Here is a 12,865-nt window from a genome sequence, read left to right on the forward strand (position 1 = left end):
ATTAGTCCCAATGAAGGGTCTCGAACCAAAACGTCGACTGTACTTGTTCCTATGGATGCTGCCTGGCCTGCTGCGTTCCACCAGCATTTTAGAACCATAGAACACTACAGTACAGTACAGGCCCTTCAGCCCTCCATGTTGTGCCGACCCACATAATCCTTAAAAAAAAGTACTAAACCCACACTACCCCATAACCCTCAATTTTTCTTTCATCCATGTGCCTGTCCAAGAGGCTGTTAAATACCCCTAATGTTTTAGCCTCCACCACCATCCCTGCCAAGTCATTCCAGGCACTCACAACCCTCTGTGTAAAAAAACTTACCCCTGATGTCTCCCCTAAACTTCACTCCCTTAATTTTGTACCTATGCCCTCTGGTGTTTGCTATTGGTGCCCTGGGAAACAGGTACTGACTATCCACCCTATCTATGCCTCTCATAATCTTGTAGACCTCTATCGTCCCCTCTCATTCTTCTATGCTCCAAAGAGAAAAGTCCCATCTCTGCTAACCTTGCTTCATATGACTTGTTCTCCAATCCAGGCAACATCCTGGTAAATCTCCTCTGCACCTTCTCCATAGCTTCCACATCCTTCCTATAATGAGGTGACCAGATTTTGTGTGTGTTGCTAGAATCTCTAGCATCTGCAGATTTCCTCGTGTCTGCAGTTGGGAAAAATGACATAATAGGAATAAATTTTCTTTATGATGGACAGGAAAAATCTGCTCATCAATATTAGTACTAATTATAGATAACAATGAACATTACAAAACCAGTTTATATACGTGGAAAGGAAGATTCAGTTGCTATTCAGGATAGAAAAACTAAAGTACGACCTTCTTAGTATTAATGGTAGTCAGTTGTTCCAGAAACCATGACAACAGCATGTTACTCAGAATATTTATGGTGATCTATTTTAACAGGCAAGAGACTTCAAGGGGAGAGTAATATCTACTATCATGAAGGATATAGACAGAGTGCATCGGAAGAGACTGTTCCCATTAGCAGATGGGTCAAGAAGCATTGGATTTCAAATGAACGTCATGGACAAAGAACTACAAGTGTCACAACGAAAACATATACACAAGAAATTCTGCAGATGCTGGAAATCTTGAGCAACACATAGGAGGAAACCAGCAGGTCTGGACCTCCTTGATAAAGGATCTTGGCCCGAAATGTGGACTAGTTATTTCTCTCCATGGATGCTGCCTGACATGCTGAGTTCCCCTACACTCACATTTACCTCGACACCTTCTGGTAGGTCACTCTCACTGGGCTGAAGCATCCAGGATTCCAACAGGAACAGTAGATGAACCACTGTCCCTAAAACAAAATAGAAGTTTTGTCTGCCAGCAAATCTCCACAACCACTTGTAAAAGTATTGGTAGAGTATTAATCTCTGACATTCTAGAGATATTTAAAAACAATTCAATTTAAAGTAAATGATTTTAAAAGATACAAGAGATATGATTAAAACACAGAGAAACAGTTATGAACAGTGAACAATATGGAAAGTAACTTAACTTTCACTTTACAAGAGAAAATCTGCAGATGCTGGAAGTCCAAGCAAGAGTACGGTCAACATTTCGGGCCAAGACACCTCAGTAGGACCAAAACATCGACCGTACTCTTTTCTATAGATGCTGCAAGGCCTGCTGAGTTCCTCCAGCACTTTGTGTGTGCTGCTTAACTTTCACTTTGTCTGCTTATCTGATGACCTATATCCACAATAAAATCAGTTCAGCTTGCATCCTGTGCCGACATTCGAATCTGTTGCAAGATTGAAGATATGATTTTTCTAGTGTAATGCGAAGCAATAGGGAGTCCAGCCACAGAACAAACTGATAAATTCAGCACCTGGAGTCTATCAGCAATTCCAAAGCTTCTGCCTCCAACAAGGAACGTGTGGAAATTTGGAACCACCAGCATCAGCCTGTGAGATACCCTGATGTGCATCGTGAAACTGAATAAATGCCATTGGGCCTATTCCACGCTGTATCTCCAAATAGATTTAAAAAAAATAAAAAGTACACCACTCCTTAAAAGTTCTTCCTCAGCTCCTCTATACCTGTAAGTTACAATCCCATATTTACTCATTAAGGAGTTGTTGAATAGGTTGTAACTTAATCTAGCTCAACTTCCATACTTTTGGTCCAGTTTCTGAACAGCCACATCATGAAACCACTTGGAGTCAAGGACACAATTTATATCTGTTACCCATCACGTTTGCTCACCTTATAACAATATAAAAATTACAGCATGGAAACAGGCCATCTCGGCTGTATTATATTACAGTATTAGAAATGATAGGTACATGGAGCTTAGAACAATAGAGGACTATGGGTAACTATGTAATTCCTAAGTAAGTACATTGTTATGAATGTGAAGCAACTCTTGAGGGGCCGAAGGGTACAAAGTCGCCCCCTCCTTTTTGAGAATCGCAAGATCGCTATTAATTCGGGTCTGGGACCCAGGAAATGAGGGAGAGACACGCAGAATACACAAGGTTTGGAATGTGTCCTGGCCTCAGCGGAACGGAACCACTGATAACGGCCATTGTCTCTTGGAGACAGAATTGTGTATTGAGTACTGTACTATTCATTGAAAACCCTCAGGGGACAACCAGAGTGGTCTGGTTGAGGGATTGCATCATCCCAACCTGATTGACATCTGAGACCCCGTGAGTAAGGATAAAAGAGGGTCTGGGGAACAACCCCTTTAGACGCACCAGGAGAAACGCTGGAAATCCAGTGACAGCGTTTTATAGCGACAGCCGGTGGGGGCTCGTGTGCGTCCTCCCTTGCCAGGGTGGCGGGCTCACCACGGAAGAACAGTTTAGCTAAAGGAGAGGCCACAAGTGAATGGCCACACCAACGAGACTCCTGACGGATCGAAATCATAAAAGGAAAGTCGGCAAGTTTTTCTCCAAAATCTCTCTCTCTCTCCAACCATTGCAACACAGCGGTCCCCAATGGCTGCAGCCTGCATGAACTGAGTGAACTTTATATTTCCATCGGACAATACATTATCCCCTAGACAACAATAGAGCTTATTTCTTATTGATTATTGTTATACCCGCACTTTTAGATTTAGTATTGACGACGTATATTATCTGTATGTTTGCATTGATATTATTTTTGTGTATTTTTACTAATAAATACTGTTAAAAATAGTGTCATCAGACTTCAACGGACGTCTCCATCTTTGCTGGTAAGTGACCCAGTTACGGGGTTCGTAACAACACGTTCAGTACAGCATTGTGGACCGAAGGGCCTGTATTGTGCTGTAAGTTTTCTATGTTATATTTCCTTTTCTATGCCTGCACTATCACATCAGGAGTCGAATTCATAGGATATTAGTTGTAGAAGCCCAGACTATTGATCCGATTGAGAGTTCAAATCTCATCATAGCATTTGGGGAATTTCAATTCAGTTGAATGAATAAATTAAAAGTAATTAAAGTGCAAATCTGGTTCATGGCTGTCCCTCAAGACAGAAATCTCCCATCTGTTCATAGTCTCATCTATGTGTGATTGAACGCCCACTCTCAGTTTAACTGGCTGTTCACATGAAGGGTCAATCAGTTCGAGTACAATTAGGGATGAACAATCAATGCCCACCTTGCCAGCAGCACATACTTCTTGTGAATGAAAGGCAAATTGCCTGTGTGCACATAATCACAGTGCAGATAAGAACTGTATATGCATGGCTGTCAACAGTTTGTCTTCCAAATGGTGTCTGGGCTCTATTTACCTGTCTTTCTGTAAATGTTTATGAAATTTTTTACTCAACTCTGGTCAAAGGATATCTTGATCGGCTCCTTAACCTATCACCAAAGATCACATTACATGCTTTACTATGAACCTAGTTCAAAAAATATGTGGTTGGCATTTCCCCAACCAAAGTGATCTGAATTAAGACTTGGATAAACTCTGAGGTCTATCAGCTGACAGACCATAACAACAACTCTTCAGTCTCTGCCTGTATGCTGGCAATAGAAGTACAGCCAGGTGATTGGACTTGCCAAGATACAGCTGCAGGTTGGTACAATACATGTTTTTGGTGGAGGTGTAACACTGATCGAGTGTCCTGACTCCTCTGCAGGTGATATATTGGGTGTAGAGGCTTCATTAAGCTAGCCTGGGTGATGTCCCCTGCGATTATCTGAAAGGCACCAGGGTGTGCTGTCTTGCGACTGCTGATCAGAGTTCTCAGCTCCTCCAGTGCCGCTTGACATCTGTAGGAGTGGAATGTACAAAGGTAGCTTGCCTGTAGTTGGTCGCTGCCATCTCAAAAGTTTCTCTTACTGTTTTGGTAAGGATAAGAACCAAACCCAAATCAAAACAGTTTCTTATTTGACATACTGTTAATTGTTCATTGTATATTTTTTTCCATGTCTTAGAGGTCACAGCCATGGCTTGAGATTTAGTTTCAGCTATTATTATCAATTCTAACTCCTAATGGTTTATTCTGCTGATGGAAACATTTCTTTGGAGCCTCTACATAGTTGCCCAATAATTTAATTCCCCTGAAATTCAAAAATAGTCACTTTCCTGTCACATTTCTCAGAAAAATTGGCTATATTAAATATCCAATCCTGCATTTTGTAAAAAGGCCTGGCAAAATACATTGATGTTGACTGTTGTAAAGAATGTATGCATTTATGTTCAGTGATGGAGATTATTATATCTGAAAACTGTGTTCTCAGTAGATTCAAAGTGAGAACCACATGACGCATACAACTATATCAAGACCAGAGTCAGATTTGGTGTCACTGACATGTCATGAAATGTGTTGTTCTACAGCTGCAGTGCAGTGCAAGACACAATAGTTATTGTAAATTACAAAATAAATAGTGCGAAAGAGCAATAACAGGCTAGTGCTCATGAGTTCATGGACAGTTCAGTAATTCGATGATACTGGAGAAGAAGCTATTCCTAAAAGATTGAGTGTGAATCTTCAGGTTCTTGCAACTGCTTTCCAATGGTAGTATTGAGGTCATTCCTGTATAGTGACTGTCCCCAGTGATGGATGCTGCCTTCCTGAGGTATTGCCTCTTGAAGATGTTCTCGATGGTGGAAAGGGATGTGCCCCGATGGAAACCTCTTGCAGACTATTGTGATCCTAAACTTTAAAGCCTCCATACCAGACAGTGATGCAACCATTCAGAATGCTCTCCCCCATACACCTATAGAAATTTATAAGGGACTTTGGGAACAGCTGAGACTTAGAGAAAGGGGAATCAGTTGATGTTGTGTATTGGATTTTCAGAAGGCCTTTGACAAGATGCTATACATGAGGCTGCTTAAAAAGTTACGAGCCCATGGTATTACAGGGAAGATCCTAGCGTGGATAAAGTAGAGACTGATTAGCAGGAGGCAAAGAGTGTGGAAAAAAAGGAACCTTTTTTGACTGGCAGCTGGTGACCAGTGGTGTTCCATAGGGGTCTGTGTTGGTACTGATTTTTTTTTATGCTATATGCTAACGATTTGGATGATGGGATTGATGGTTTTGTTGCAAAGTTTTCAGACGATATGAAGGAAGGTGGAGGGGCAGTTAGTTTTGGGGAAGTAGAGAGGATACAGAAGGACTTAGATAGATTAGGAGAATGAGCAAGAAAATAGTAGACGGAATGCATTTTTGGGAAGTGTATGGTCATGCACTTGTTAGAAAAAATGAAAGGACTGACTATTTTCTAAATGGAGAGAAAATACTAAATATTGAGGTGCAAAGGGACTTGTGGGTCCTTGTGCAGAATTCCCTGAAGATTCATTTGCAGGTTGAGTCTGTGGTGAGAAAAGCAAATGCAATATTAGCATTTATTTCAAGAGGACTAGAATATAAAAGCAAGGATGTAATGTTCAGACTTCATAAAGCACTGGTGAGGCCTCACTTGGAGTATTGTGAGCAGTTTTGGGCCCCTTATCTTAGAAAGGATGTGCTGAAACTGGAGAGGGTTCAAAGGAGGTTCACGAAAATGATTCCAGGTTTGAACAGTTTGTCATATGAAGAATGTTTGATGGCTCTGGGCCTATATTCACTGGAAGAATGAGGGGGTGACCTTATTAAAACCTATCGAATGGTGGATCAAATACCTTGATAGAGTGGATGTGGAGAGGATGTTTCTTATGGTGGGAAGTCTAAGACCAGAGGACTCAGCCTCAGAATAGAGGAGTGTCCTTTTAGATGAGGAGGAATTTCTTTAGCCAGAGAGTGGTGAATCTATGGCATTCTTTCCCACAGGCAGTTGTGGAGGCCAAGTCTTTATGTATATTTAAGGTAGAGGTTGATTGATTCTTGATTGGTCAGGACATGAAGGGGTATGGGGAGAAGGCAGAAGATGGGGGCTGAGAGGAAAAATTGATTAGCCATGATTAAGCGAAGGAGCAGACTCGATGGGTCAAATGGCCTAATTCCGCTCCTACATCTTTATGGTCTTGTGGTCATACCAAATCTCCTCAAACTCCTAATGAAGTAACATAGGACAGATCCTCTGGGGTGCTGATGCCCAGGAATTTGAAATTGTTCATCCTTTCAACTGCCGAACCCTCAATGTGGATTTGTGTGTGCTCTCCTGACATCTCCTTTATGAAGTCCACAATCAATTCCTTGGTCTTGCTATGTTGAGTGTGAGGTTGTTGTGAGTCACCAGCAGATCTATCTTACTCCAAATGCCTCCTCCTCACCACCTGAGATTCTGCCAACTATGGTGTTATCAGTGAATTTACAGATGGCATTTGAAGCCAGAACACAAGCCAGGGCTGTAGGATATGGAGAACAAGCTGTCGCCCATGCAGCTGATGAATTCAAAGGAACGGCATTGACCAATACAGTTTGGCACCAGTGGCATCGCAGGAGTTGCCAGTCAGCGTTGAACCCAACTTAGGACTGCCTTAGGGACTCCAGCTCCAGACTTTTCCTCAGGATGTATTCCTGAAGCCTTCCCCTTGAGTGGGTATGGTCACAAGGCAACAGAGATTTGAAATCAGTGGCTTCCTACTCCTAGATAAGCTGCCAACTGTGGCTGACTAACCCGATCTGTTCAAAGTGACTGGTTTTAACGTACCGGTAACCTGCCTTTACCTCTTCTCCTGTCAGTAGAAACGGTTCTGCTGGACTTAGTAGCCGAGCCACATGTGGTCAGGAGTTAGAAGCTATTTGAGGTGCATGACATTGGAAGCATTTAATAGGTAGACTGAGGTTATCCCCACTACCACCACCCCCTCCCCCAGCTATGACAACCTTAAGGAACCAGATGTCACTTGTGCTGTGCTTAGCCACACAGTCGTGCATGTAGGGGGAGGGGGGAGCGAGAGAGAGAGAGAGAGAGCAGTGTGATAAGCACATATCCTTGAGTGTACCTGTGTTGATTGCCAGTCAGGAGGAGCTATTACCCATCCACACTAACCGTAGTCACCCAATAATGAAATCGAGGATTCAGCTACAGAGGAAGGTATAGAAGCTCAGGTTTTAAACTTGTTAATTGGTACTGAGGGAATGAAGGTGTTGAATACTGAGCTGTAATTAATAAACAGTAGCTTGACATACATTGTGTTGTTGTCAAGGTGCTCCAAAGCAGAGAGGAGAGTTGGTGATTCTGCATCTCCTGTAGACCTGTTGCAGTGGTAGGCAAATTGCAGTGGGTCCAGGTCCTTGCTCAGAAGGCAGTTTTTGGAATAGAGGAAACCTATGCAGTCATGGGGAGAATGTTACAAACCCGTTACAGTGGCTGGACTTGAACCTGGGTCACCAGCACTGTAAGGCTAACTGCAAGGCTTCCGTGCCACCCTTAGCAAACAGTATGGTTGTTGCTCTTTTGAAGCAGGTGAGAACTTCTAGCTGCAGCAATGAGATATTGAAGATCTCCTTGAACACTTTGCAGTGCCCTGCTAGGTACACAGCCGGGGCCTGACAGCTTGCGCAGGTTCAACACTTTGAGGGATGTTCTAATGTCGCCTTCCAAGACAGAGATCTCCCAGATGCTGTGGGGATCCATAAAAACATAATGTCATTATTTCTTTCAAATAATGCATAAAGTGTTGAGCATAGTGAGGACTGAAGCATTTCTGCCAAATTAGTATTAAATTTGAAGAAGTACAATATGTAAAATATTCATTAATCATCGATAAAAGAAATCCTTAAAGTTTTCTACACAATTTAGTTCAAAATTTTACTGCAGCAATGTGATTACTGTGCTCAAATGATGAAAATAAAACGTCTGAAAATGCTACAAATCTGAAATAAAAGCTCAACATTCTGGAAACATTCAGGAAATCAGTCTGTGACTGTGAAAAGAGAAGCAGAGGATTGATTTTCAGGGTAACATTTCTGCATCAACATCAAGGTTCTGGGCTCAAAACTGACAGTGGAGAGCTCAGTTTCATACATCTTCGCCTCACTCCTCTGGCTACTTTCATCAAGTGGCCTTGGGTTGTATGAGACAAAGGGTATTTGAATTCAGACCTGGTACAAAAGACCTGGCCTGTCTGTGTGGTGAACTACATATACCTGTCTGGACTGCTCCTGTGGCTCCTCCCACAGACCCCTGCTGACTGCTCCTGTGGCCCCTCCCACAGACCCCTGCTGACTGCTCCTGTGGCTCCTCCCACAGACCCCTGTATAAAGGTGATTGAGGCCTGAGCCCGGCCTCATTCTCCAGGATGTAGTGTTGTTCATTCTTCCGGTCAATAAAAGCTGATATCTCGCTTCTTACGTCTCAGAGTGAGTTATTGATGGTGTATCAGTCTGGCAGCAGTAATTCCTGCATTCCTGTCTGCTTCAGAGACCTGGCTGACTTAGAACATGCACCTCAAGCCATTGGAAAAGTAGCACCAAGACTGTCCCACAAAATCTTCCAAATTCTATGAAGGACAAGCAAGCATATGAGAGTGTCATCTCCCAGATGAACATTCTCAGCATTGAGGCCCCAGTCACTGTCCTGATATAGTATCCTGACCTGAAACATTTACTTATCCCTTTGTGTCCAGCAGTTGTCCTTTGCTCCAGGTTCCAACAGCAGTGTCTCTTGTGCCTCCAGAATCTTTCACCCTCTCTAGCCGGCAAATAATAAATATATTTTTGCAGTTCTGCTCATCATATGAAAAGAGCTTTTGGTTTGGTATGCTAATATACTTTTCTGTCATCAAAAGCTATCACAATGATATAGTGTGAAATTATTTTTTCTTTCATTTGACTTTCTATAAATGAGGCAGTAATTTGGCTCTGAATAGGCAAAACTCTCCCTCAGACCCATTTCCTGATAATTTCCTGCTATCTTTCAGAAAATCCACAAACATGAAAACTTCACCATTTGTTCTGATGGATTTGGAACTACAACATCCATATAATTTCAAAATGTTTGTTATTAAGGGATCAGGTTTACAATAAAACTTACGTTGCTTTGCTTTTTTTACACTATGAAGTTGGCTATGCGCCTAACAAAGTTTAAGTTCCGAATAAGCACCAATCTGTTTTACCTTTCAATCCTGCAATCAATCCTTTAAATATTTTTGTTTGCACATTGTGTTTCAACCTAAGGAAATCTGCACAAAAATACACCGATTCACAAGTGCAAAGAGCTTTGAAGTTTCCAAATTCTTTCAAGTAAGCATGACTGATAAAGAATTTCTTTTCCCCACATAATGTTAATCAGGCAGCTTCAGTCAGGGAAGCACCTGATGAAAGCAGTCAATATATCAAAGTGAAGAACTGGTCTCTGCAATCTACCTGTTCGGCTGCCACTGCTGCCTTGCCTGACAACTCTTTCCTGATGCTGCTGTCAGTCTCCTTGACTTCCCACACTCTCCAAATGGTGCTGCTAACCTCCCTGATCTCACCACACTCTCTAAGTGACTACTCCCCCTCACCCCCACTGGTCGTTTCCTAAACTCCAGTCTGATCTACCTTAGCCTCCCTATGAGCTGGTTGCATGATTCACCTCACTACCATACTGTATGTACTGTCAGTATGTTGCCTTGCCCATTACAAAAGTGTCAGGCTGAAATCTCTTCCCCTTAGTGACATCAACGTTGTCTATCCAAGGCCCCCATCTACGGTAGTGCTTGAGAGATGAGAACAGGTTGGAGTATGTTCAAATGTAAATATATCCGACAGTTAGTAATTCTGATGTAGTGAGAAAACACCTGAGGATTAAGTTCCAAATTGTCAGTGCTAATGCTAAAGTGCACTGGAATTTCTAGCTAAATCTCTATACAACCAAAAAATGGTTCAGAATTTACCAAAACAAACAAAATGCTGGAGGAGCTCAGCAGGTCAGGTAGTATCTATGGAGATGAATAAACGGTCCACGTTTTGGGCTGAGACCTTTCTTCAGGACTTACAGTTATTCTTAATTAAAGAAAATTTATGCGTACATGGCATATTGTTTCAAACAGTATAACTTTGCCTCAAATTGAACTGAAACTTGGAATTCTATTACCTACTTGTTTAGGTTATATTTCACACATTTCAGTTTCAGTCAGATTCTTGTGGTGTATTCATGGTACAATGGTGGGAAAAAAACTCTTTTAGGTTAGTCAATCACTGTAGACTAGGTCACATTGAGCTGATGGAACCTGTTTTAATTCAGGACTTGTATCCAAATAATTAAAATTACCTGTGATTGTTTTTTTGTTGGTATATAGCAACAATTTGAATGTAGTTGCCATTAATAATTTTTTCATGTGCATTTTATAAGAAAACAAAAATGTGATATTTAAGATATCAGTTTGATCCGCCCAAACCATATCATGCAAGTTCTTTATTGTGGCTACCTCAACGATGAAAGATCGGTACAAAATAAGGACTTATTTCTGTAGTTGCACAGACTCTGAACAGAACTGATCACAATTTATCTTAATGACCCCTTTCGTCTTTACCTGCATTTCATCAAACTCAACTAAACTCCCTACGCTAAACAAAGTAGAAAGCAAAGGTGTTGTCAGCTATCTTGAAGTAGATACTAAAATCATGTAAACTGTATAATGGAAATTTTGATGGCAAATGTCAAACACCTAGATTTTACTGTTTGTAAAACAGATAGAGTAACAGGACTGAAGTATTTACAGAAATTGAAGACATGGAAAACAAAATACGCCAAATCAGCAAGTACTGTGTAACTTCACAATCCAAAACTCTTGCAAAGATGGCCAAGTCAGTCCTGGAGATGCAACGGAAGTCTGCTACACTTACAGAGAACAAACACAAGTCGTGCAAGATCTTCAGATACAAATGGTGATTTTTTTTTCTCTGTTTAAAACTGCCCTTCTGGGCCACGTCCAATAAATCCTCCTGCACCACCTTCAAATAAGAAAGTAATCCTTAATCATTTACCTATCCTAAAATATTGAAAATCTTTCCTTTCTCCCCCTTACGACCATGGCAATAAAAAGTCCAGGTTAAAGTAAATCAACTCCAAATAAGTGCATCCACTTCAGAATGGATCAAATCTCCAAAAAGTGCACATTCCTCAGTAATACAATAAATTTCAAAATGAATACTAGCCAATGTACACATTCCTTCTCCAACACACACTGTCCCATCTCTGGATGTCTATTTCACATTCTGCAGTTACCCCGCACCAGCACTTTCACTGCATCTAATTTGCTGGTGTGCAGAGTCCTGCCCCCAGCATGGCCTGAGCAGTGGCAATCCTTTCACTGGAGCACTGAAGAGCCCTCACACTGAAACAAACTAGAACGATTTAACAACAGCAAAGTCTTACCCCAGCACGTCCAGCAGTCCTTTTTGACAAATGTTTTAAATATCGCTGACATTCAAAGATATATAACATTCTGTTAAAATGAGTGCTTCAAAGAAGAAATTAACTGATTTAAAGAAACTTTCTAAAAACACATAAAACCGTGTAAATAATTAACAAATCTGAATTAAAATGGACTTGCCTTCCCTTTTTATTCTCCGTTCAAAGGGTTAGGGTGCATTAAAAATGAGTGACAGATTTTAGCATCCTGTTCAACCCCTTCTCTCCGGGTGGTTGTTAACCAAAATAATTAGAAATATTTTTCAATGTTTACAGATATTGTATCTTTATTTTAGCAACACTCCCCCACAAAGGTATCAACCCTCTTCGGATAAAAGTTTGTAATAGAGGTGGTCAGTTTTCATTTAAATACAGGGCATCTTTCTAATAAAGGACTGATAGCTACCCTAGCATTGATCTTCCAGAGCTGCTGTTGGCTGTTCTTGGCAGGAAGTTGCCAGAGAGGTCTCTCTGAGGACATGAATGCAGTTTCTGAATGCCTTTATTTTTGAGGAGATCTGCAATGCAGACAAATGGCTGCATGCAGTCTGCCCGCTGCTCTGAGGTGAAGGAGATAAACTCTGGTCTTGTGGAGTAAAACTGCCAACGAGCTTCCTCATGCAGCAGAGGTCTCCAAACTGGGATACCAGCGGACGCTTCTGAGGACGGGAAGTTGAGAGTGCGATTGACATGATCCCTGAGAGCGAATGGAAATCAGCATTTGCATACCTATGTAATCCATGAAGAGGAGAATTGTGTCCAGACAAATGGGCTTGGAGAGCAGATGAGGTTGCAGCAAAATGTTTTCAGGTGCAAGTTTCAGCGTGAGCAAGCTGCGATTGTGTGCACAATGATGTATGGCCCTTTAAATAACGATTTCCGAACCTTCAGTAAAATTAAAAGTTGCTTCAACTGTTGAACGGCATCTGTAATTACTCAGATTAGTGTGCCTGAAGGTGCCGCCGGAAATACATTGAGCACGGCACTGCCGCTGGTATAATCTGGGGAACGTGAAAACCATTTAAACAGGCCATGATACACAGAGCATTTCCCATCAAATTGTGCTATGACTGTCAATCACTTGTGTTAAGACGGCGAAAAAAACTATTCA

The sequence above is a fragment of the Hemitrygon akajei genome, chromosome 4 (genome assembly GCF_048418815.1).
Source record: "Hemitrygon akajei chromosome 4, sHemAka1.3, whole genome shotgun sequence".
Lineage (NCBI taxonomy): Eukaryota > Metazoa > Chordata > Chondrichthyes > Myliobatiformes > Dasyatidae > Hemitrygon > Hemitrygon akajei.